Source organism: Pelophylax lessonae, assembly GCF_965119305.1.
Source record: "Pelophylax lessonae genome assembly, chromosome: 3".
Lineage (NCBI taxonomy): Eukaryota > Metazoa > Chordata > Amphibia > Anura > Ranidae > Pelophylax > Pelophylax lessonae.
In genome coordinates, this window is record NC_138770.1 from 235,937,737 (window position 1) to 235,962,823 (window position 25,087).

A 25,087-nucleotide genomic window follows, 5' to 3' on the forward strand; every position below is an offset into this window, starting at 1 on the left:
AGCTTTTAAAATGGTGAAATGAGACGTACCTTTTCCTGCTACATGGGACTGCTGTCTCTATGCATCTGTACCTGATATGTGAGACATAAGGTACATTTACAATGTAGGGGGGGGGGGGGGAGTTGTATGCATAGAAATAAGTCAGGGCAGAGCACATGTGTAGCTTTTAATTGTTTGTTCCTCTCATGTCTTTTGTATTTCTAACAAGTCTAAAGCAACATGTTTCAACAAGAAGGCAGCAGGATACGTTTGAATAAAATACCTGTCAACAGGACGTTACAGGATTGTTATTTTCCTGTGTACAAACTCAAGGAAAAAAAACCCTAAATGATACGTGCTGTGAATTACTAGTATGAGGTCATGTAAATATGATGTTATTTCAGCAAGTCAGTTTAAGTAAAAGCAACAGACAGTCAGTCTACAGCACAGATTAATGTAAGATGACAGATCATCCCTACCACTTACTGTAAAACCTAGCCTAATCTTGGTACATTAAAGACCACTGACTACTGTAGGCAAGCCAGAACAGTGAAGTTTAAATGAAAAGTAGTTGATTATGAAAATGCTTAGGTTGTTGTAAGTAGACATGCACAACCTGCAGAGTTCTGGATACAGTGGAACTACATGTTCCAGCATGGAAGTAAAGCAGCAAGCGGAACGCCATGCAACTCAGCTAGACATGAGAAAAGGTTAATATATAAGTACCTGAAATAAAATAAAATAAAATAATCCGCGCCTATGCTGACTGCAAATATTATAGCTGGATGTAGCACAGCAGAAAATTACTGAGAAAAACTGATACTTGGCTAGGTTCAGCTTTTATCCTCTTTTGCCTTACATGTTCAATGCAGAGCATTCAGTTTAAAAGCAGTATTAAACCCAAAGCCAAAATGTAATATATTGCAGCTAGCCAATTTTTAGTTTTCGTGGCTGCATCAGGTTTTTATGGGGCTTTTTCCCCTCCGTTTTCAACTGGTGATCTGGCCAGTAACACATCTCCTGTATTAGAGTGCCCCCACTCTGGATGAATGAACACGGGGGGGGGGGGGCACCTTTGGACAACAGCAATGTCAGTCTAGGGGAGGGGGAGTGTTAGGCTCCATTCACACCCGAGCGTATCATTTTCAGGTGTTTTTTTGGGCTTTTTTCAGGTTTTTTTTTTTCAGGAGACAAAACATTCAGATGTGAACAGGGGCCATTGAAATGAATGGGATTTTGCTTGTTGCGCGTTTTGAGACTTCAGAGATGAGTGTTTAATGAGCTGAAATACACTTAGGTGTGAACAGGGCCTTAGATGGACTAGTAGTTTTGATACACTAACATAAACAAAGCCAAACTCCAACTGAAATTTTGGAAGCAAGAGAGTCTAAAGTCTAAAAAAAGAAAAAAAATGCAACAATCACATCTAAGAATTGGTAAGGTGCAATAAAATAAATGTTTGCTTTTGGGTATAGGACCCCTTTAATAAACACAGTGTCCTGTTTTATCACATTTGTCTGTCATACAGATAGCATTCATCTGTTTATTTTTCGATAAAGCCCTATGCAAGCCATATAGTGTGCAACACCAATATGTAAGTGTGTAACAGGCCCTATTTACTTCTCATATGTACCAAGTACAGTTCATCAAACACAAGGCAACTCCTCTGAGAAGACTATATACAGTATCTCACAAAAGTGAGTACACCCCTCACATTTTTGTAAATATTTTATGAAATCTCTTCATATGACAACACTGAAGAAATTACACTTTGCTACAATGTAGTGAGTGTACAGCTTGTATAACAATGCAAATTTACTGTCCCCTTAAAATAACTCAACACACAGCCATTAATGTCTAAACCACTGGCAACAAAAGTGAGTACACCCCTAAGTGAAAATGTCCAAATTGGGCTTTATTAGCCATTTTCCCTCCCCGGTGTCATGTGACTAGTTAGCGTTACAAGGTCTCAGGTGTGAATGGGGAGCAGGTGTGTTAAATGTGGTGTTGTCACACTCACTCTCTAATACTGGTCACTGAAAGTTCAACATGGCACCTCATGGCAAAGAACTCTCTGAGGATCTGAAAAAAAGAATTGTTGCTCTACATAAAGATGGCCTAGGCCAGGGGTCGGGAACCTTTTTGGCTGAGAGAGCCATGAACACCACATATTTTCAAAATGTAATTCCGTGAGAGCCATACACTATATTTCAGGGGTCGTGAACCTTTATTTAATATTCATATTCATGGGCCGCAGCTATACAGTGAGTAGATGGAGCCGTGTGAAAGTGCCTGGAGTCTGGTCGGGAAGAGAGCAGAGCAGGCAGGTATGCAATGAGGCCGGAGTGGTGAAGCGCCTGCAGGCCTGCGAGTGATGGAGGTCAGTATATGCCCTGAGAAATGCCGTCAGTATATGCCGCTGAAGGCCTCGGAAGTGGATGTGAGAGGCAGCTCCCGCGGGTCCCCGGGTTTTAGAAGGGGAAGAAGATCATGTCAGTTGGGGCACAGGGAGCGGATGGCAGGTCTACTTACCGGGCGGTGATTGCCAAGGCCCTCAGATGCACAGCACACGAGTCGGCGGCAGTCCCGCGAGTAGGCCGTGGGGTCCGTAGCGCGGCAATCCGGTCACCCAGAGACAAACTGAGTGTACCATCGATGGGTGCAGAAATCTCCTTGACACTGGGCACAGCTACGCGGATGGCACTGGAATGAGTGGTAGACGCGGCGGAGCTCTGGGACTACATGTCCAGCGTGGCTCACGTCCGGACATGCCCCCCTTTATTAAAGATTTGTCTGCTCTCCAGATGCAGCCATCAAAAGAGCCACGTCTGGCTCGCAAGCCATAGGTTCCCTACCCCTGGCCTAGGCTATAAGAAGATTGTCAATACCTTGAAACTGAGCTGCAGCACGGTGGCCAAGACCATATAGCAGCAGTTTAACTGGACAGGTTCCACTCAGAACAGGCCTCGCCATGGTCAACCAAAGAGGTTCGGTGCACACGCTCAGCGTCATATCCACAGGTTGTCTTTGAAAAATAGACGTACATGCATAAAGACTAAGGCCATTGCTGCAGAGGTTGAAGGGGTGGGGTGTCAGCCTGTCACTGCTCAGACCACAGGCCGCACTCTGTATCAAATTGGTCTGCATGGCTGTCATCCCAGAAGGAAGTCTCTTCTAAAGATGATGCATAAGAAAGCCCGCAAACAGTTTACTGAAGACAAGCAGACTAAGGACATGCATTACTTGAATCATGTCCTGTGGTCTGATGAGACCAAGATAAACTTATTTGGTTCAGATGGTGTCAAGCGTGTGTGGCGGAAACCAGATGAGGAGTACAAAGACAAGTGTATCTTGCCTACAGTCAAGCATGGTGGTGAGATTGTCATGGTCTGGGGCTGCATGAGTGCTGCTGACACTGGGGATCGAATATTTTATTGAGGGAATAATGAATGCCAACATGTACTGTGACATACTTAAGCAGAGCATGATCCCCTCCCTTCGAAGACTGGGCTGCAGGGCACTATTCCAATATGATACCGATCCCAAATAAACCTCCAAGATGACCACTGGCCTGCTAAAGAAGCTGAGGGTAAAGGTGATGGACTGGCCAAGCATGTCTCCATACCTAAACCCTATTGAGCATCTGTGGGGCATCCTCAAACAAGAGGAGGAGGTGCACAAGGTCTCTAATATCCACCAGCTCCGTGATGTCGCCATGGAAAAGTGGAAAAGGACTCCATTGGCAACCTGTGATGCTCTGGTGAACACCATGCCCAAGAGGGTTAAGGCAGTGCTAGAAAATATTGGTGGCCACACAAAATATTGACACTTTGGGCCCAATTTAGATGTTTTCACTTAGGGATGTACTCACTTTTGTTGCCAGCAGTTTAGATATTAATGGCTGTGGTGTGTTGAGTTATTTTGAGGGGACAGCACATTTACACTGTTATACAAGCTGTACACTCTCTACTTTACATTGTAGCAAAGTGTCATTTCTTCAGTGTTGTCACATGAAAATATATAATAAAATATTTACAAAAATGTGAGGGGTGTACTCACTTTTGTGAGATACAGTATAAATTCACTGCAGTTTACATTTCCCTAACACTGGGAATTTACGTGGGTTTGAAACTGCATGTCTGAAGATGACCCATTCTTATTGCAATTTATGTTAAATACATTTTTTCTATGGTCAAGTAAAGCACCTGTTTCTGATTGTTAGATCCCTCTTGTCTATGTTCTAAAATGATTTGGAGTTTTGTGGTGTTAGGGAGTTTTGAGTCTGGTTTGCTATGCCCTATTTGAATACCAGGCAAAGAGAGTCAGAAGAATGGATGAAGTGAAAGAGGAACCAATTAAAGTACCTAGAACTGTACGTCTAGCCACTTTCATAAATAGAGCTATTTGAAATATGATTTCTATGTCCTTTCCATGCTTCTGTTTTGTAAGACCTGATACTTGCACAGTGTAACCTCAAGTTATATTGTGCAGAATGATTTCTGTAAAAGTGGAGGTACACCGTAAAACTAATAACTGTTACAATAGACATCTAAAAAGAATCCCAATGTAAAATGCTTAGACAGGTCACTTTACCTTGTTCAGGAGAGCATCTGATCTTTCCATTGTAGTAGCAAAACCTGGTGGCAATACCTCTGATCTTGAATCCAAGCCCATAACATTAAATGAATGTGAGATTCAAACTGCAAAGATCGTTTTCATCTAAAGCTGAACAAGGAGCATGAGATTAAGCCTCTTTGGGCACCTGCTGGGAGAGTCTAAAATTTTTATCCATAAAGAACCTGATATCTCATTAATGGCAATGACTCATCGGGAAGTGTAAAGAAGACTTATAAATTAATAGTTTGCTTCAAGTCTAAACATCTCCTTCAGAAAAAAAAAAAGTCTCTCGAAAGGTGTGCTTGTTATTAAATGGATTATTGGGCGGATGTTGGCAGCATAATGGGCTCAGAGGTGTATATGAAATTGGCTTGCAACTTGTCATTAACCTTGTCTTTCTTTTAAAAGTTTCTGTAAACCAACGTTTTATAACCAAAAATAAAAAAGCTTGTAGTACATATGATTTGTAGTTCTGCTGAATTTTCCGGAACAAGAAAAGAGTATGGACATAACAAAAATCCATTCATTCATAGCATTTTGTGTTGTAGTGTATTAAAAGAAAATCATGCATGCTGAATTATTAGTCTATTGACCCGGATTTTGCCACTCAAGTCTGCGGGGGCCCTTTTTTAAAGTGTATGTCACCCCACCATTTAATAATCCTGATATTCGTCTGTTACTGTGTACATAAATTACAAAGTATCCTGTTCTCTTTGCATTGCTTTCTTTCTGTAAAATACTTGGTCATCCTGGCTGCCAGTCCCTCTGCTTTCTTATTACAAACTTATCATAAAAGGCATAGAAGCGTATGCATCCCACCGTGGTCAGTTTTATGCTCTAAACTGGGAAAATCAGTATACTGCTGTTTCTCTTCCTGCTGCTGACACCCCCCACAGTGTATATCTATATCTATCTATATCTGTCGATATATATATATATATACATACACAGGTGTGTAGAAGTTTTCCAGGCATTGGGCCTGATATGGGTCTGCCATTGTTACCGCTAACACTTCCAACACATTTAAGTTGAATACCCTAGTGTGGGATTGGAGACAATCATCATTCCGGTTTGTTTTGTTTATTTTGTAATGGGGATGGGAGAAGGGAATGAGTGGGATACTCCTCTGGCTCAACTAGGTTTAACTGGGACTCCTTACAGAAAAATGCCTGTTAGCGCTGTCTTTGACACCAGCTGAATGCTGACCAACGCTTCCTGGCGCTTGAAGATACTGTTTTGCTGAACTGTGCTAGAACTTCGACTTTAACACTCTGGTTAACTCAGAAGATCCAGGACTGTAATACACTTGAATCTTGATACTCTGTTTTTGCTCAAAAGTCCGGTGTACAGCTCCCTCCAGCCCTTCACTGACTGATGTAGCTACTTGTAACTGCTTGTGTTGCTGCAACTCTCAACACTGTACATTGCACGCTGTACACTTAACTTTTCAAGGCCCAACCGCTGGCGCCCCCTTTACACTTCAGGGTCCTCTCACTAGGCACCCCCTCTGACACTTCAGGGTCCTCTCACTAGGCACCCCCTCTGTCACTTCAGGGTCCTCTCACTAGGCACCCCCCCCTTTCCTGCTAGCTAGCTCCTGGATCCCAGGGACCTTCACCGGAGTGGTCCCCTTTAAGCTGGGCAGAACCGTAGTGGTAGTTCACAGTACTCACGAACTTGGAATGCTTTCCTGGAACTGAACCCCTCTTTCTCTGCTGGTCCTCGGTGCACCGGATCCTCTCTGCAGCTCAGCTCAGCTCTCTCTCTCTGTACTCTCAGGCAAGCCACCTGAGACACCCGATCCCTCTGACAGGAGGAGAGACAGCCGTACTCTCCCTCCTGGGACTCTGCTTGCCGCCAAAGACGCTGCGTCATGCGCTCCCCTCAAACTTATACCCACTCCCAGAATCCTCTGCAGCAGAATCTGCCTTCTGGGGTAGATAAAGGCCTGGATGTGCCTCTGATTGGGTTTCCTCCGCTGCCCAATGAGAATCCTCTCATGGAGCCAGTGGGTAGACTCCCCTCTCAGCAGCCACACCTGGTAGACATGACAGCCCAGTTGAAAATCATGGCCCTGCTGTTAGGCAGCCAAGACCCACTATACTTTACCTAGCACCTACCTTGTAGGGTGCTCCAGGTGCATCTCATAAAATAAGAATATCATGAATTTCAGTACTTAAACTCAAAAAGTGAAACTCATATATTTTATATAGATGTGTTACACATGGAGTGAGATATTTCAAGCATGTCTTTCTTTTAATTTTGATGATAAAGGCTTACAGCTAGTGGAAACCCAAAATTCAGAAAATTAGAATATTACATAAGACAAATAAATAAAAGTGTTTTTAATACAGAAATGTTGGCTTGCTGAAAAGTATGTCCATGTACAGTATAGTATGCACTCAAGACTTGGTTGGGGCTCCTTTTGCATTTACTACTGCATCAATGCGGCATGGCATGGAGGCGATCACTGCTGAGGTGTTATGGAAGCCCAGGTTTTTTTGATAGTGGCTTTCAGCTCATCTGCATTGTAAGGTCTGGTGTCTCTCATCTTCCTCTTGACAATACCCCACAGATTCTCTATGGGGTTTAGGTCAGGGGAGTTTGCTTGCCAATCAAACAAAGTGATACCATGATCATTAAACCAGGTATTGGTACTTTTGGCAGTGTGGGGAGGTATAAAGTCCTACTGAAAAATGAAGTTAGCACCTCCATAAAGCTGGTCTACAGAGGGAAGCATGAAGTGCTCTAGAATTTCCTGGTAGCGGGCTAAGCTGACTTTGGACTTGATAAAACACTGTGGACCAACACCAGCAGATGACATGGCTCCCCAAATCATCACTGACTGTGGAAACTTCACACTGGACCTCATGCAATTAGGATTCTGTGCCTCTCCACTTTTCCACTCTTTCCAAATGAAATGCAAAACTTTCCACAGTCCGTGATGAAATACACAGGATAAAAGAAAGAAAAAGGGACAAATGTCTAAAGAAAAATGTTTTTAGATTTTTTTAGAGAAGATAACTCTCTGATGTTCTTTGGAAGAGAATTAGAGAATTTTGGAGAATAGCAGGAGAAGGCTTTGTCTCCCATTGAGAGTAGTGAGTAGAGGGGACACACAGCATTTGAGGAGTGAAGGTTACAAGGGGGGGAGTAAGTTGATAAAGGTTCAGAGATATAATGGGGTCCCAAGCTATGAAGGGCCTTATAGTTGAGCAAGAGGATCTTAAAGTCTATGCAAAACCTGATGGGTAGCCAGTGCAAGGACTATGGTCACTTCTACCAGAGTTAGTGAGGATTCTGCTGCAGAATTTTGTACATATTGTAGTTGATAAATAGTGGAATTAGGCACACCAGCGAGTACAGCATTGCAGTAGTCAGGTTGGGAGAGCACAAATGTATGGATCAGCTTTTCAGCCACAGTGTATGATAGTACAGGACGGAACCAAACAATGTTTTCCAAGTGGAAAAAAGATGTTCTAACAACATTTTGTACATGTGGATCAAGACTAGCATTAAACATCATCTCTAGATTTTTTCAATTTAGACTGAAGCTCAAGGACAGTGCCATCTATAGATAGACTAATAGGACTGGCCTTACGTAGTTGATGGGGGTGCCAATAAGCATGACTTCAGTCTTGTCACAGTTTAATTGAACGGAATTATAGGCCATCCAAGTTTTTATATCACAGATACAGTTAGATAGGAGAGAAGCAGCCAAACTAGAATCTGGTTTAGTGCGGATATATATCTGAGTGTCAAAGGCATTGAAGGGATAAAGGAGCCCATGCGATCTAAGCAGTTGAGCAGGTGGAAACATCCAAATGCTAAAAAGTAAGGGACCCAAGACTTAACTTGACCGGACAAACTTCAGACTGGAATCTGCCAAGAGAAACAAAGATATGCCTTAATCCATTTCAGTGCCAATTCTGAGACTCCAATAGTGATTTGAAGGCAAGAGAGTAAAAGATTGTGGTCTACAGTATCAAAGGCAGAACTAAGATACAGTAGAATAAGAATAGTTAGTAAGCCGGAATCAGAAGCTAACAGAAGGTCTTTACTCTTTAGTGACTTTGACTGAGGCAGTTTCTGTGCTGTGCAGTTGCCGAAAACCAGAGGAGGGGTTCAAATAAGTTATTTAGGGCCAGGTGGGTATGTAGCTGAGATATCGCAACCTGCTCAAGGATCTTGGCAAGGAAGGGTAAGTTAGATATTGGGCGAAAGTTGTTTAAATTGTCCAGAGCCATGCTGTTTTTTTTTGGTACCGGGGTAATAGCAGCAGTTTTGAGGATTTTGGTACAAGACAGGTGCTAAGGGAGTCATTTATGATATTAAGAATAATGGGGCATAGAGAACTAAAGCAGGATTTAAATATATGGGTGGGAATAGGATCAAGTATGCAGAATAAGCGTTGGGAGATCTCTCCACTTGTCATTATTGCTGATCATCAACACACCTGCTGGAAAAAACTCTGCCTATACTTCCTTCCCTCCGTTTCATTAACAAAAATCACTATAACCCCCAATAACTTAGTGAAGCAGAGTGCTGCACAGCCAGCCCAGAGCAACCACTGTTCATACTCAATTGAGCATGTGGAGTGATGATCGAGCACTGCCACTGAGTATAAAGGACCAAGTCCCAGATAAGAACTGGTATTTCTTGTGACAGTTGTCCATCATGACAGGCTTATGTAAGACAATTTGTTTTGTATAGTGTATAGTAGTGATGGGCCGAACATGAAAATTCAAAAGTCCTAATTTTAAAGGCTTATATGCAAGTCATTGCCAAAATGTGTATGGGCACATGGGTATTGCCCTGGGGGACATGCATCAATGCAAAACATTTTTTTTAAAACTATAATTTTTACAGGAGCAGTGATTTTAATAATGCTTAAAGTAAAACAATAGAAATTAAAAAATTCCTTTATTATCGTGCCTGGGGGGGGGGGTCCCCTAATGTGCCTGCAAAGTGGCGCATTTGTATCATGTATGGATCTTTCTGCAGCAATACTGACATTTCTAAAGGAAAAAAGGTAATTTAAACGTGCTTGCGGCTGTAATGTATTGTCCGCTCCCGGTAATACAGATAAAAAAGCTTGAAAAAATTGGTGTAGAGCCCCCCCCCCCCCCAGTCCATACCAGGCCCTTCGGGTCTGATATGGATTTTAAGAGGAACTTTAAAGAAAAAAAAAAAAACGGCGTGGAGTCCCCCCCAAAATGTATTCCAGACCCTTATCCGAGCATGCAGCCTGGCAGGCCAGGATAGGGGGGTGAACCCCCCTGAACCATACCATGCCACTTACACAAACATGGGGAGGATGCTTTGGGATGCCTCCGATAGCATCATGTCCCCATGTTAATGGGGACAAGGGCCTCTTCCCAACAACCCTTGGCTGTGGTTGTGGGGGTTTGCAGGTGGGGAGCTTTACAAAATCTGGAAGCCCCCTTTAACAAGGGGGCCCCAGGTCCTGGCTCCCCCATGTGAATGGGAATCAGGTACCCCTACCCATTCACCACACTTGTAAAAAAGGAAAAAACACTTAAGACGGTTTTTGACAAGTCCTTTATTAAAAAGAAAAAAAAAAATAGTGTCCCTCAATGTAAATCCATCGTCAATCATGACGCCCGCCGTCCTGAAAAATAGAAACAATTTCAAAAACTCTTCGCCTCTTCTGTGACGTCAGAAGGGGTGATGCCACCAGGTAACACAACTGGGTGGCCCCGCCCCTTGCCTAGAAAACAGCTGTCAAAGCTGAAGAATGGCATATGGCGGGACGCCTTAGAAGAGGCGAAGCATTTTTGACATTTTTTCTATTTTTTTGCGTCGGCGGGCATCATGATTGACGATGGATTTAAATCGAGGAACACTATTTCTTTTTCTTTTTAATAAAGGACTTGTCAAAAACTGTCTTATGTGGTTTTTCCTTTTTTACATTTTTTTGGTGAATGGGTAGGGGATTCTGATAAGCCCCCCACCTGCAGACCCCCACAACCATAGTCTAGGGTTGTGTGGAAGAGTCTCTTGCCCCCATCAACCCCCAAAGCACACTCCCCATGTTAAATGGTATGGGTTTATGTGAGGTGCTGCTACTACCATCTATGTGTGATTAAAAAAGTGTAACTGGAAAGAACTTTAAACTAAGTGGCTGAATGCTAATTTTAAAAGTGCAATCGTGCTTCAAAAGTGCATATGTGAAAATATCATGTGCAAAAATACAAATAACTGTGCAAAACAAAATAATTGTGTTACTTCAATATACATTAAAATGTATATGTATTAGTGGGAGAAGAGAGAAGTAATATTGCACACAGTGCCATCCTAATTTCTGCACAATAAATGAACAGTTAGATTTAAACCTAATATTTGTGGTGCGGCAAGGGACAACAACTTTTAACGGCCACAGACAAGATTTAACACCCCCAACTCTAGAACAAAACACAGCTCAGCTTGAGACATGAAGCAGGCCTCATACATTTTAGTTAAAAAATCTTGGCCAGGATCTGGTCAAGCTGTAAATGAGCCTGATTATAAATGGCTAACTGGTTATCAAACATAGCACTTAGGAGAGGCTTCAAAGCAGAGACTATTAATAAAGCCTGTCGTGAATAGTTTCGAAGAATTCACATCTATCAGACTGGGCTTAGTGACCGTACCTTGTATATAGATAAACTGCTCAGAGGTAATTTTTTTTACAATTTCCATAACCCTGGCTATGACTAAGCTAAATAAAAAAAAAAGGTATAAAAGATTAACAATCAGTTTGATAATAAACACGCATATGCTATAATGTACAGCAGGTGAATAGGTCCCCTTACATCTTCTAAGCAATATATGCATCTGGTTAATGTCTTGTCTGGTCTTTATCAAATCCTAATTTGCTTACATTCAATAATGTGTTCAATATATTCACTGTTATTAGTTGGATTTTAAAAACCATGCTATCTGGAAATATTCTGCTGGCAAAATTCAATGTATTCAGCAGGCACTGCAAGTTTCTTAGGGTCACTTCCTTAGCCTGAGCTATCTCCCCAACTTTACCAAGTCGGACAGTCCCCCCCCCCCCCCCCCCCATCTCCACCTGTCAAGGATACTTCTCCAACCTGGGGAAGTGGAAGCAGATTGAAATTTACTGACATAACACCCAAAATTTACTGGCACAGCCAAGTTTTTTCTGGCATTTCCATAAGTTACAGAATTCAGTTTTAAGTGCAAATGTCAGTATGTAGGCTACAAAAAAGTACAAAATGCAATTAGCAATGTAATTAAGGGTAGATATTAGGTAAAAAAAAACATATTTCTTGTTTTGTTTTCGATGTAGTAAATAAGTAGCTCATGGACAGGACTCAGGAGGGCAAGAAATTAGAATGGGCAGGTGCGCACACACACATGAAATAGACATGACACCCCTCCTGAATCATAGTGACAGTCTCTCTCTTCCCCAGGTGGCCCCTTCAGTCCACTCCAGTACAAAAAGCACTGACAATCCCGCTCCCGGCTTGCCTTGTTCACACGAGGCTCCGGCTGCTCTGCTCCCATTGCACCCTGACATCACATGACACGCTCCTGTGATGTCTTGTCCCCCGCCGGCACCTCCCAAACACACTGTAGCAGGCACTCAGATTGTTTCAGCTGGAACTGTGCATGAGCAGTTCCGAGCTGAGTGTCACAGACATATTTTTTACTGCCACCTTTTCCTGTCACTGGCATATACTGGCAGGAAAAAAGTGCCCATTTTTTACTGGCTGTCAGTAAAAATACTGACGGTTGGCAACACTGACTGGAAGATGCAGCTGTTCCGGAGCTATCATTCCTGGTATGCCTTCTGCCTGAAGACCTATTACTATCCTTTCTCCTGCGTCCAGGACAAGCCCCCACCTCTTTATCCTCTCTCCCCTACCTATCCAGACCAGGAAGCCCTCTGTGCACTGTAGCACTCCGTCTACTTCAGGTCTCCTCCTTTTGTACATGCTAGCTTGGAATGGAATTTGTTCCTTTTCACACTGCAGCTTTCACTACTGTGGTTAGTTCCACATCCCACCTTCCCATTGTTCTGTCACCCCAGGGAACCCTGGTCACTTACCTACCACAATTCCTGTGAAGAGGGTAAAGGATAATCTTTCCAGACCCTATACTCCTTTCTCTATCTCTCTGGCTAACCCAACCCAAACTTATATGTGCCCCTTCACTTAGGGGACTCAGTGCAGGCTATTTTGAAGCTATAATAAGGAATTGTGTGAGGACCCTCAAAAGAAAGGTTCAAGTCTCTGCTTTCTGGGCCAAACAGTTGAATCAGTGAGTTAAATTACTGTCCTAGAAGTAGTATGTAGTTCTTGAGAAAGGCAAATTTCCTTTGAGGCTTTTCATTCAGATCTTATGCCATCAATGCCCAGGCCGGGGGAATATAGGTTACTGTATGCTTTGTAATTACAAACTAAGTTGTGCTGGTAATTTTTGATTTAGTTGTAAATCTGCTGCCTTTCTCACATGAGCAAATTTTTCAAAAAAGTTCAGAACATTAAATAATTGAATGCCTATTATATCATCTGATAAATCACAGCATCTGGTATAAAGTTCTATCTGGGTTGTCAGCAGGGTATTGCCACATATGATATACAAGTGACAACACACCCGGTGACACACAAGTGAAGTTTGATCCTTTCCTGTATTTGTTTTACTGGATTTTCTTGATGAACCTGTAGAGCCATTTCATTAAACTCTTGCCCTATACTAAAGGTCATGCAGAGCAAAACTAGATCATGGTCATGTAGTTCGTGTAGAGAAAAAAATGTTAGTTCTCAAAGCCTAACACTAGTTTTTTTTCCACTTGGGATAGAGTGAAAGAGTTAAAACGTCTGTCAGAATATTATTTCTCTCTGCAAAGAGATTACATTTGGGGGTTTAGTGGCAGATCATTTGCATGTATAACCAATAATAATTATATTATTATTTAACAGTACAATGGAATAATGTGCCTTTCATTGTGCCATTTATTTTGAAAGACACCCCAATGCACAGTCTCATTATATGTGCACTGGCACAAATGTTGCATACAACTTTTCTGGTGCATTAGGTAGCCCATTCTAAAAAATGGGCACCTGTAACACAGCGCATGTTAATTCAGTGCAACAGTGGGAACCAAGGCTAAAGTACAGCTCTTATTTATGGACAATGTTAACCTGTAAATTGATTCCTCAAAAACACTTGTTTTGAAGTAAAAGAAGTTCTAGCCCTTCAGCCATTATGACAAGAAATGATGGAAAAAATCTCCCCAACAAGGACATAAAGAGCAACAAATCTTAAGTCGCTTTGCCTTCCTCATTCTACACAAATCCATACCACCCAACTTTATAACTTAAGAAAGAGGGACACTGTGGGATAGAGAAGATAATAAGCCACATGCCACGGCGATAATTAGGGTGACTACATTACACTGAGTAGTGGGGATAGATTAAAGGTTAAATCGAGTCTACATCTACATACGGTATACACTGTACTCCAGACTGCAGTCCTCGTACCCAAAATACAGTAGATATTTACTGAACTATGAGTCAGAGACTCACTTACATGAACTTAAAGCTAATTTCTAGAATAAGCAAATATAGTTTAATACAAGAGATGTGTATTCTTCCTTGAATCTTCGGGTGCTCTGTGTATTTCTTCCAGATATGTGCAGTTATCTGTGCAGGAGCTACCTGTAATAAAGGCCGGTCACTGCTGAGCTCTCTCCTTGTGCAGGGTTCCTGGTCTTGTCTCTCTCTCCTCCTGTAGTTTTCTGCAGGCAGCCTTATAGGGGATGGTCCGGCTGGACCCCTTCCACCGTTGTGCTCTCTGCACAAGCCAGATACATCACAACGATGATGTCACCCCCTACTTTTACAAATGCATTTGGTGCACATAAAGTAGATTTATATACTTTATGGGGCTATTGAGAAATATATGTTTTTTTTTTTGTCCACGGTGTTTAGCTTTAAAGGAAAAGTAAAAAAAATCCTGCCATATGTGTACACACAGATCCAGCGTGACAGTGTACAGTGCATGTCCTACTATGTGTGTATGCTTAGATACAGTCAACGGATGAGGAACACTAATAAGCATAATAAGGTGCCTCTTATAAAATTAGAATATCATCAAAAAGTTTATTTATTTCAATAATTCAATTCAAAAAGGGAAACTGATATATTGTATATAGATACGTTACACACAGAGTGATATATTTCAAGCATTTCTTTCTTTTAATTTTGATGATTATGGCTTACAGGCGGCTAGCGAAAACACAAAATGCAGTATCTCAGAAAATTTGAATATTACATAAGACCAATAAAAAAAAAAAAAAAAGGATTTTTATTACAGAAATGTTGGCTTACTGAAAAGTATGCCCATGTACAGTATAGTATGCACTCAATACTTGGTCAGAGCTCCTTTTGCATGGATTACTGCATTAATGCGGTGTGGCATGGGGCGATCAGCCTGTGGCACTGCTAAAGTGTTATGAAAGCCCAGATTTCTTTGATAGCGGCCTTCAGCTCATCTGCATTATTGGGTTTGGTGTCTGTCATCTTCCTCTTGATAATACCCCACAGATTCTCTAAAGGGTTTCAGTCAGGCTAGTTTGCTGGCCAATCAAGCACAGTGATACCATGATCATTAAACCAGGCATTGGTACTTTTGGCAGTGTGGGCGGTGCCAAATCCTGCTGGAACATAAAATCAGCATCTCCATAAAGCTGGTCAGCAGAGGGAAGCATGAAGTGCTCTAGAATTTCCTGATAGAGGGCTGTGCTGACTTTGGACTTCATAAAACACAGTGGACCAACACCAGATGACATGGCTCCCCAAATCATCACAGACCGTGGAAAATTTTGCATTTAATTTGGAAATCAGGGTCCCAGAGTCTGGAGGAAGAGTGGAGAGGCACAGATTTCAAGTTGCATGAAGTCCAGTGTGAAGTATCCACAGTCAGTAACTGTGACTGTTATCTGCTAGTGTTGGTCCACTGTGTTTTATCAAGTCCAAAGTCAGCGCAGTCCTCTACTAGGAAATTCTTGAGCACTTCATGCTTCCCTCTGCTGACCAGCTTTATGGAGTTGCTGATTTCATTTTCCAGCAGGACTTGGCACCTGCCCACACTGCCAAAAGTTTCAATACCTGGTTTAATGATTATGGTATCACTGTGCTTGATTGGCCAGCAAACTCGCCTGACCTAAACCCCATAGAGAATCTGTGGGGTATTGTCAGGAGGAAGATAGGGGACACCAGACCCAACAATGCAGATGAGCTGAAAGCCGCTATCAAAGCAGCCTGGGCTTCCATAACGCCTTAGCAGTGCCACAGGCTGATCGCCTCCATGCCATGCCAGATGTTAGAACCATTCTTATCAAGCAATCAGTCAGGCTAAAGCCCAGCACACACGTACTGGAAGTTAGCTGGTTCTGCAGGAATTGGACGATTATTGGGACATGTGTACCGCTGTCTGTTCAGTAAAAGACCGGCTTCTGTCTAATTTCGAATGATCTTACTGGAAAACCAGCATTTGATCAACGCTTGCAGCCGATAGGTGATCAGTGTATTCTGGCAGCGGGGGGGGGGGGGGGGAGTGAGGGAGACCCCCTGTCAGAATACAATAGCACAGCAGGAGAGATCCCTGCATCATACATTGTTGTGTGATGCGGGGATCTGTCAGTTTCTGTATACCCAGCTTTACTATTTTTGTTGTGTGTCTCTATAAAGTTGGTACTCTGATCCCAGTTTCATGAAACGTGATATCAAAAGTTGTTAGCCACTGAAGTGCAAAAATGTGACAGAAAAGTCTTCCTTCTTAATGTCTAATTTAAGCAGACATAAGGAAAGACAATTGCTACATACAACCTACCAGCTTAAAATTCTATGAACTGTACAGGAGACCTAGCAACACACAAGACCACCTTCGAATCACAATGAGAGGATTATGATGTGGCTACTGAACTGGACAATAAAGACCACTAGATATAAATGGCTACCTTGTGCTCCGTGATGGCTAAAGACTGTCTTAATGTTTATCATCATCTCACACAGTCTGAGGATGTGCACAATACTAAAATACATTACAGAGGCATTTATACCTTTGTAAAACATCATAAATGACAGATAAATCTTCAATACTACAGATCAAGGTCAGGCAGAGACTGTATACCATTATGACACCAAACGGAGACATCTAGCTGATACACATGAATTTGGATCATTGCACAGTGAACTCATTTAGAGGAAGAATATTCCTTGGATCAGCTGAGGTCAGTGCAAGATAAAGAATGCTAAGAGTGACCTAACAAAAGCAATATACAGTACAGATACAGAAGCCATGAGCTTACAGAGCTTCAAATATCAGCAATGTAAGACTACAAGGTGGAGATGGAAACTCTGCATCATACTGCAGAAATACAGCTCAGAAAGGAGTACAAACTAAGTCAACAAGGGAGTAAGAATTAAGCTGTATATACACATACCAGAATTCAGCTGGTTCAGTAGGAACTGACCAAATTTTGGTCCACTTGTATCACTCTCTGGTAAACAGGAGCCTGTCTAATGACTGGCTTTTGTGGAATGGTCCTGTTGGAAAACCAACATTCGATGTAAACTTTAGATGCAAACATTTTGGAGGCAGCCATTCCAATGGCAGAGGGCCCTGTCCTAAACTTAGTTTTTTGCTAAGGTCCGCAAGAGAAATATTGCAAATTGATACAGAAAGGAAAAAAGCAAACCTCTGAATTCTTTCTCACTCCTATATATCAAAAAGGAACTGTTCCTACTAGGGTTGCACCCATACTAAGCCTTTGTATGAGTACTAGCTTCCAGGTCCCATGCCAAGCTGCTACCCTGTTGCTTAGTCAACACAAGAGGTTGCTAGCTTGGCATGGGCACCTTTCAGAGAATACTCTTCATTTTCTCAATGAATACAAAGTGTTCCCTGATTGGACATGGTAGAGATTGTGACATCACTGCCCCACCTCTCCACCTTGTCTAATCAGAGATTGCTTTGCATTTGTTGAGAAAATGCAAAGTATTCCCTGAATGGAGCCCTTGCTAAGTAGGTGGCCTCCTTTCCTAACAATGAAGCAGAGCAGCCATTTGGTAGAGGACCTGGAAGCTAGTGGAGATCACTGTAGTAGCAACTATAGTGATTTCAGGTTCCATGGGAATCCCACACGTATGGAAAATACATACTTTCATTAAACCAATGTACCAATGTAAAAATTGCCATACCTAAACTTCAGCTTTAGAACTCATTTACACTCGCTTCAACTTTAACACATTAAAGTACTTACCTCTTCAACGTGCTTTTTTGATATGTTTTTGATGCTTTTATGGTACTTTAGGGATGCTTCTGTGATGCTTCGGTGATGCTTTTTTGAAGCTTTAATGAAGCTTAGCAAATAGCTGGTGTGTGTTGATTTTCTATTTTTTCTAAAAGGGGCCCAGTAGAACCCCGGCTCAGTAGTACCCTCACTCAGCAGATCCTCAGCTCATTAGTACCCCTGTTCAACAGATACCCAGCTTATTAGCACCCTCGTTCAGCAGATCCCCTGCTCAGTAGTACTCCCAGCTCTGCTGATCCCTGCTCACTAGTAACCCCCAGCTTTGCTGATCCTAAGCTCAGTAGTAGCCCCCAGCTCTGCTGATCTCTGGTTTGCTGATCTTCCTCTTTCTCCAACCCCACTCACCCCCTGCTATATCACTCCCATGCTGCTCACCTCATGTGACATCTGCTAGTTTCTCCTGCTATGGTACCCCTGCCCTGCTGATTCTCTGCCGCTCAGTCCTCTCTCTCTGGTCCCCATTCACCTTCTGCTATAGCGTTCCCACGTTGTACACCAAATGTGCCGTCTGCTGGTTGCTCCGCTCCAGTACGGACCCAACTAACTTTTTTGCTGCTCCACGCTGCACACCAGATGTGACGTCTGCACCAGACAATTTCAGAATATGTACACAGGAATCGGAAGTGACTGCTGATGATGTATTTTCAGTTGCTTGTTGGTTTCCCAGTGCATCCTGGGATATCTCATACCTTCAATACCTCCAAAACAAAAGTGAAACTACAGCTGAATAAAAACCCCTCAAAAGCTTCAGGTGCTGTAAGTGAGCAATGTCATAGATTTCTTTAGAGGCTTTGGAGACACTCTGAAGCACCAGGAAAGCTACACTGGGTATAACTTGTGAAGCAAAGCAAACACAACGTGTGAACAGGACTGTAAGCTTACCATTTTATTTAGTGACAGGCACTTTGATTGTCATTCAGAGTGCTTTAAAAAAGAGTTTCCAATGCCCTCAGGGCTTATTTACACTTGCTTCGAGTGTAACACACAATAATGCGCTTACCAGTTCAATGTGTTTTTTGGATGTGTTTTTGATGCTTTTGTGATGCTTCAGCTATAACATCTTCAACTCTTCTGGGAAGGCTGTTCCAAGGTTTAGGAGTGCGTCTATGGGAATGTTTGACCATTCATCCAGAAGCTTATTTGTGAAGGGCATTGATGTGGATGAGAAGGCCTGGTTTGCAGTCTCTTTCATTCCAAAGGTGTTCTATCGGATAGAGGTCAGGACTCTGTGCAGGTCAGTCAAGTTCCTCCACCCCAAACTCGCTCATCTACAATATGTCTTTAGGGACCTTGTTTGTGCACTGGTGTGCAGTCATATTAGAACAGGAAGGGGCCATCCCCAAAATGTTCCTACAAAGTTTGGAGCATGAAAAATGTCTTAGTATGCTGACGCCTTCAGAGTTCCCTTCACAGGAAATAAGGGGCCAAGCCCAACCCCTGAAAAACAACCCCACACCATAATCCCCCCTCCACCAAATGATTTGGACCAGTGCACAAAGCAAGGTCCATAAAGGCATGGATGAGCATGTTTGGGGTGGAGGAACTTGACTTACCTGCACAGAGTCCAGACCTCAACCCGATAGAACTCCTTTGGGATGAATTAGAATGGAGACTGCAGGCTAGGCCTTCTCGTCCAACATTGGTGCCTGACCTCACAAATGCGCTTCTGGAAGAATGGTCAAACTTTCCCATAGACACACTCCTAAACCTTGTGGACAGCCTTCCCAGAGGAGTTGAAGCTGTTATAGCTGCAAAGGGGGGGCAACTCAATATTGAGCCCTGCAGACTAAGACTGGGATGCCATTAAAGTTCATGTGCGTGTCAGGGGTCTCAATAGTCTTGACAATATAAAGTATGTCAACGGACATCAAAATGAATGTCAATGGATGTCAGCGTGCATAAAAACATGACTAAAATGGATGGAAATGTACATGCATTTTCCATACATTTTAGCGCAAGTCATTGTGAATTAACCCTTAGGGCCCTTTCACCCTGGATGCAGTTGGATGCAGCTGGCTGCATTTTGAACTGCACCCCGAACTACATAGACAACCAAAAATCAAGGTAATCCTATGAGCACAGTTCACATCATTGCAGTGCAGTTCAGCGCAGTTAAAAAAAAAAAGTAGAGCATGCTGCATTTTACCGCAAATGTATGGAACACACTACAAACACGCTTCAAAAGCACCGCACCTACACCGCTCCCCTTTAAGCCAAGTAAGCCAAGCTCAAAAAACGTATAAAAAAATGCACTGCAAATGCAGCGCAAAATGCACTCAAGTGTGTGTCAAGGGTGCTTCAAACGTGCTTCAAATGCATGTAAACATGCAGTCAAAAATGTGCAGTTTCTGGTGTTAATGGGCCCCTTAGTGATGCTTGGATAACACTTCACCAGTGTGTGCATGTGTGTGTTGATTTTCTTTTTATATTAAATGGGCCCAGTAGGACCCCAGCTCAGTAGTACCCCCACTTAGCAGATCCCCAGCTCATTGATACCCTTGTTCTGCAGATCCCCAGCTTATTAGTACCCTTGTTCTGTAGATCCCCTGCTCATTAGTACTCCTAGCTCTGCTAATGCCCCACTCAGTAATATCCCTAGTGTTGCTGATACCCCGCTCCGCCGTAACCCCTAGCTCTGCTTGATCTCCTGCTCAGTAATAACATCCAGCTCTGCTGAGCTCCCACTCAGTAGTACCCCCAGCTCTGCTGATCCTCCTCTCTCTCTGGTCCCCACTCACGTCCAGCTATATTGCTCCCACGCTGTGCACCACGTGTGACATTGCTAGTTTCTCCTGCTCCAGTCCCCCAGCTCTGCTGATCCTCTGTCACTCACTTCTCTCTCGTTAGTCCCACACTCACCTTTTTCTATAGCGGTTCCATGTTGCACACCATGTGTGCTGTCTGCAAATTGCTCAGGTCTGGACCCCACTCGCCTTCCTGCAGCACCAGACACTTCCAGAATATATACACATGAACTGGAAGTGACTGCTGATGACGTCTTTCCGGATCGCTTGTTGGTTTCCCAGTACATCCTGGGATATCTCTTACCTGCAATACCTCCAAAACAATGCAAAGCTAAAACTGAATAAAGGCCTCTCAAAGGCTGCAGGTGCTGCTAGTGTGCTTTGCCTAAGAATTCTATGGAGGCTTTTGAGATTCTTTGAAGCACCAAAAAAGTGACATGGAGTATAATTTTTGAAGCAGAGCAAATGCAACATGTAAACAGGACTGTAAGCTTACCATTTTATTTAAGCTCCAATCACACCTATAGCTTGAAGCTCCAAAACGCTGGAGGAGAAAAAAAAATGAATTCTCTATGGAGTTTGTTAACAACTCCACTCCATGTCACCTGAAGCCAAAAGCCCGAAGCTCAAAAAAGTTCTGGAGCTTTTTTTTAGCTCAAATTCGGCAGATTTGCACTTTTATGGCACATTTTTATTCTCATAGGAATGAGTGGAAAGGAAGAATTTCTTGAGCGTTTTTGTGTGATTTTATGCTCAAATGAAAAAAAAAAAAAGTAAGACTAAATAAATGTAAAATACATATACAAATAACTTAAAATCATCATAAATAAAAAAATAAAATAAATTAATAGTATGTAGTAATAAATAAATAATAATCAACCCCTAACCTTATAAAAATCTGAAATTATTATTATTATTATTACTATTATTATTATTATTAATAATAATAAAATAATAATGTATTGTTAATGCTATTATTATTAATATTAATAATAATGCATAATAATGTATGTATTTATTTTGTGTTAGGGTTAGGGTGTTTATTATTAATAATATTATTATTATTATTGTTGTTAATATTATTATTTTTTTATTATTTTTTTTAGGGGTTAGAGTTAAGGTTAGGGATTAATTATTTATTTATTATTGCATAGTATTCATTTATTGTATTTATTTATTAATGGTTTATTTTATTTATTTGCGTAATTATTTGACATTTATATATTCATATTATTATTTTTTTATATTATTAATATTATTAGTAGTATACTAACACCATAACTCAAACAAAAAAATAATAATAAATAATAAAGAAATAAAAGCTGATGGAAAAGCTAAAAAAAAAGCCATAAAACCTAGCAACAAATGATGCAACAGATGATAGTTTTCTCTATTGGCTATTAAAAAAAATGCTGCATAAAAGCGGCACAAAAAACATCGGGAAAAACTCTCAAGGATTCTACGCTGAGGTATGAATGCAGAGTTAGTGACAGATGCTTTGATTGGCATTCAGAGTACAGAGTGTCCAATGTCACATTTTAAAGCAAGTGTAAACAAGCCCTAAAAGTCACACTGAAAAGTGACCCCTGAATAGAGATTTATTATTTTTAGCTTCTGATCGAGTCTGTTCTGTGGTAAACAAATGAAGGTAACCATTTCATTCTGTTTGTTTGTAATTAAGGTATAACAGTCTGACAATTACCAGATTTTTTTTAATTTCATGACGTAAAGTCATGATTTTATTAAGGACATGGAGGCGAGTATTATGCTTAATCTCTTTCTTTATTCCTCAACAGCAAAGAAAGGATATTGTAGATAGTCAAAGAAAAACAAAAAGCAGCATGTACTCAAAAGGGTTAACCACATATAACATGTTTTCCAATGAGAGTGTTCCTAGTACAATAAAGCCCCATGTGATCTTAAGTCACTCCTCTTTTTTGATGGTGCTGATGAGCATCCCAATAGACTGAAGAACATATGACCAATTAGATGTGCAGAGCAGCGACTCCAGGAAAAACAACAACAGAATCCTCCGGAGAAACTGGCAATCATATGCTTGAACTTGGTATGGACCGACATGGACCAGTGTGAAAACCAATTAGGAGGCTGTAAGAGACAGAGAACTAAGTAGTAAAATATGTTTCAAGATAATAAATTCCACATCCACAGTGTATTAGTAATCATAATAATATGTCCATTTAAACAAAAAAAAAGTCAACAGTAACGGTCAACCAGATGAATGCCCAATATTACCATGAGGACTGTACACCCATTACATGAAAAATTACCCAAGGGAGGGCGCAACATACCTGAATCAGGTGGGATAATACCTCCGTGTCTTTAAAAAAATCATGACTTTACGTCATGAAATTAGTAAAATCTGGTAATTTAATTACAGGACACGGAGGCTCATATTATGCTAGTTCAAAGCTATGTGATTACTGTAGTGGAAAAATGAGAAACTGGGCAAAATTAAAATTCCCGAAATGTAGATTCATGCAACCAATCAGCAGCATGGTGGAGGTTTTCCGGTCTGCATCCCAAAGAAGCTTTGGATGCCATAGCACCCCTAGAAGAATGTTCTCCGTACGTGGAAGTGTCAATGTCAGCTGATGCTATGATCCATTTAACCCAATGAGATAAGGTAATTGTAGAATGTAAGAACAGGGAAGTGGGCGCTGGTGCAAGTGTGTTTGGGTAAGTATTGGTAGTCAATGTAAAGTGACGGTGTGCACAAAGTATGTGAGGGTATGTACACCTCAAATAAGGTGTCTCAATAGACACAAAGTATATTATGGTATGTTAACCTCGAAAGGAATGTGTACCAAAAAAATTTACTGTAGAAACCATATGATGTGGATGTTTAATCGCTAGAAACAAATCTGGATACCTGGGATCTCGAACTGAAGAGGTCCTTGCTTCATATTCCTTGAGACAGGCCACTGGACATAAGTTAACGGTATGCGTAAAAACTGGACAAAAAAGCGATGTAATAGATGTCTTCGTACATCTCGATATATCAAAGGAAACGCCCTCTGGTGTAAATGAGGGTGGTGTAAGGTCCAGTGTCCGAACATCTGAGACACGTTTACAGGAGATTAGACAAAACAGCGTAACCAGTTTAGCAGTGAGTTGCTTGATCGAAAGGTCCTCATTCTTTGGCCAATTTTCAGAAAGTCAGAAAGTCAGAGAATGAGGCCAACATTCCATAGGCAGGAATATTTAGGAGGTGGTGGATGTGCAAATCTGAGAATACTGGCAGTAACCTTGGGAAGTCTATGGATATTTCCATTAGTGTAGGGAACCATGGTTGAGTCCTCCAGAAAGGAGATATGAAGATCAAGCAGATCCGCTAACGCCTGAGATGTAATAGAGTCCAAGCAATGAGAGAGAAAGGGGAAAAGGCCTAATGGCGAGTATTTGGCCGCGGTTGAAGAAAAGCATCTGTCGCTAGAGCTTCTGGATCTGGTCTCCAGCTGCAGAACTTTTGGTAGTTGGGAGTTCAAACGTGATGCGAACAGGTCAATATCTAAGGGGCCCCAAAGTGACTGTACACGGCTAAAGATGGAAGTGTTCAGTCGCCAATTCCTGGTATCTAGTAGTTGTCTGGAATTCCAATCTGCCACTACATTGGACATCCCCGAATGTACTCCGCCTGTACTGAAATATTGCGATCCAGGCATAATTGTCAGAATTCCTTTGCTAGATATGCTAAGACTGTTGACTTTGTGCGCCCGAGATGGTTGATGTAACGAACCGCTGATACATTGTCCATGCGTAACCGGATAGAGCAGTTGGTTGATACACCTAGGGCAAATGAGCCTGCTAGCAGTTCGAGGCAATAAATATGTAGTTCTTGTTCCTCCAGGGACCATTTTCCCCCGGCTGAGCGTACTTGCATCTGATTCCACTACGAAGTCCAAAGATCGCTCTCCCGTTCAATGCCTCCATGTGTTGTAGCCACCACATGAGTTCTTCTTTTGGCTGTGCATTTGAGAGGAACAGAGTCTGAAAAAGAGTGACCCAAGTGAAGGTACTTGACCTTCAGACATTGAAGTCCTCTGTAGTGCAGCGGGCCGGAAAAAATAGCTTGGATTGATGCTGAGAGAAGGCCGATAATACTGGCCAGTTGCTCCAGGGTAAGAACAGGATGTGCTAATGTCCAATGGATTTTCTTTTTGATGGACTTGACTTTGGATGGTGGCAGTAAAGCTGGATACACACTATCCAACTTTTGTAGTTAGATTTCCTTCAGATTTACCTTTTCTATGTAGTGCAAGGGCCTGCCAGATTGCATACAAATTGAAAGTGTTTAGGTCTGACCTCATATTACATGGTTTTGGTAAGTCTAAAGGAAAAAGTCTTCAGAAAATCTTATAGTGTGTATGGCCCATAA

General features: G+C 41.9%; 2 protein-coding genes across 6 annotated transcripts in view; one reads left to right on the top strand and one right to left on the bottom strand.

The window, feature by feature from the left end:
• The window catches only part of LOC309551078 (G-protein coupled receptor 87-like), a 30,351-nt gene extending 25,534 nt beyond the window's left edge, over window positions 1–4,817 (bottom strand). The window contains exon 1 of one of the 3 annotated variants that reach the window (XM_082251524.1): window positions 4,573–4,817. The gene's annotated coding sequence lies outside the window, so the exon portion shown is untranslated. Of the gene's footprint in view, window positions 1–29; window positions 646–4,572 lie in introns of those variants that run through there. The other 2 variants (XM_082251523.1, XM_082251525.1) reach the window with 2 other exon arrangements.
• MED12L (mediator complex subunit 12L) overlaps window positions 1–25,087 on the top strand; it is an 837,051-nt gene that overhangs the window by 384,008 nt on the left and 427,956 nt on the right. The gene's annotated exons all lie outside the window — the stretch shown is intronic.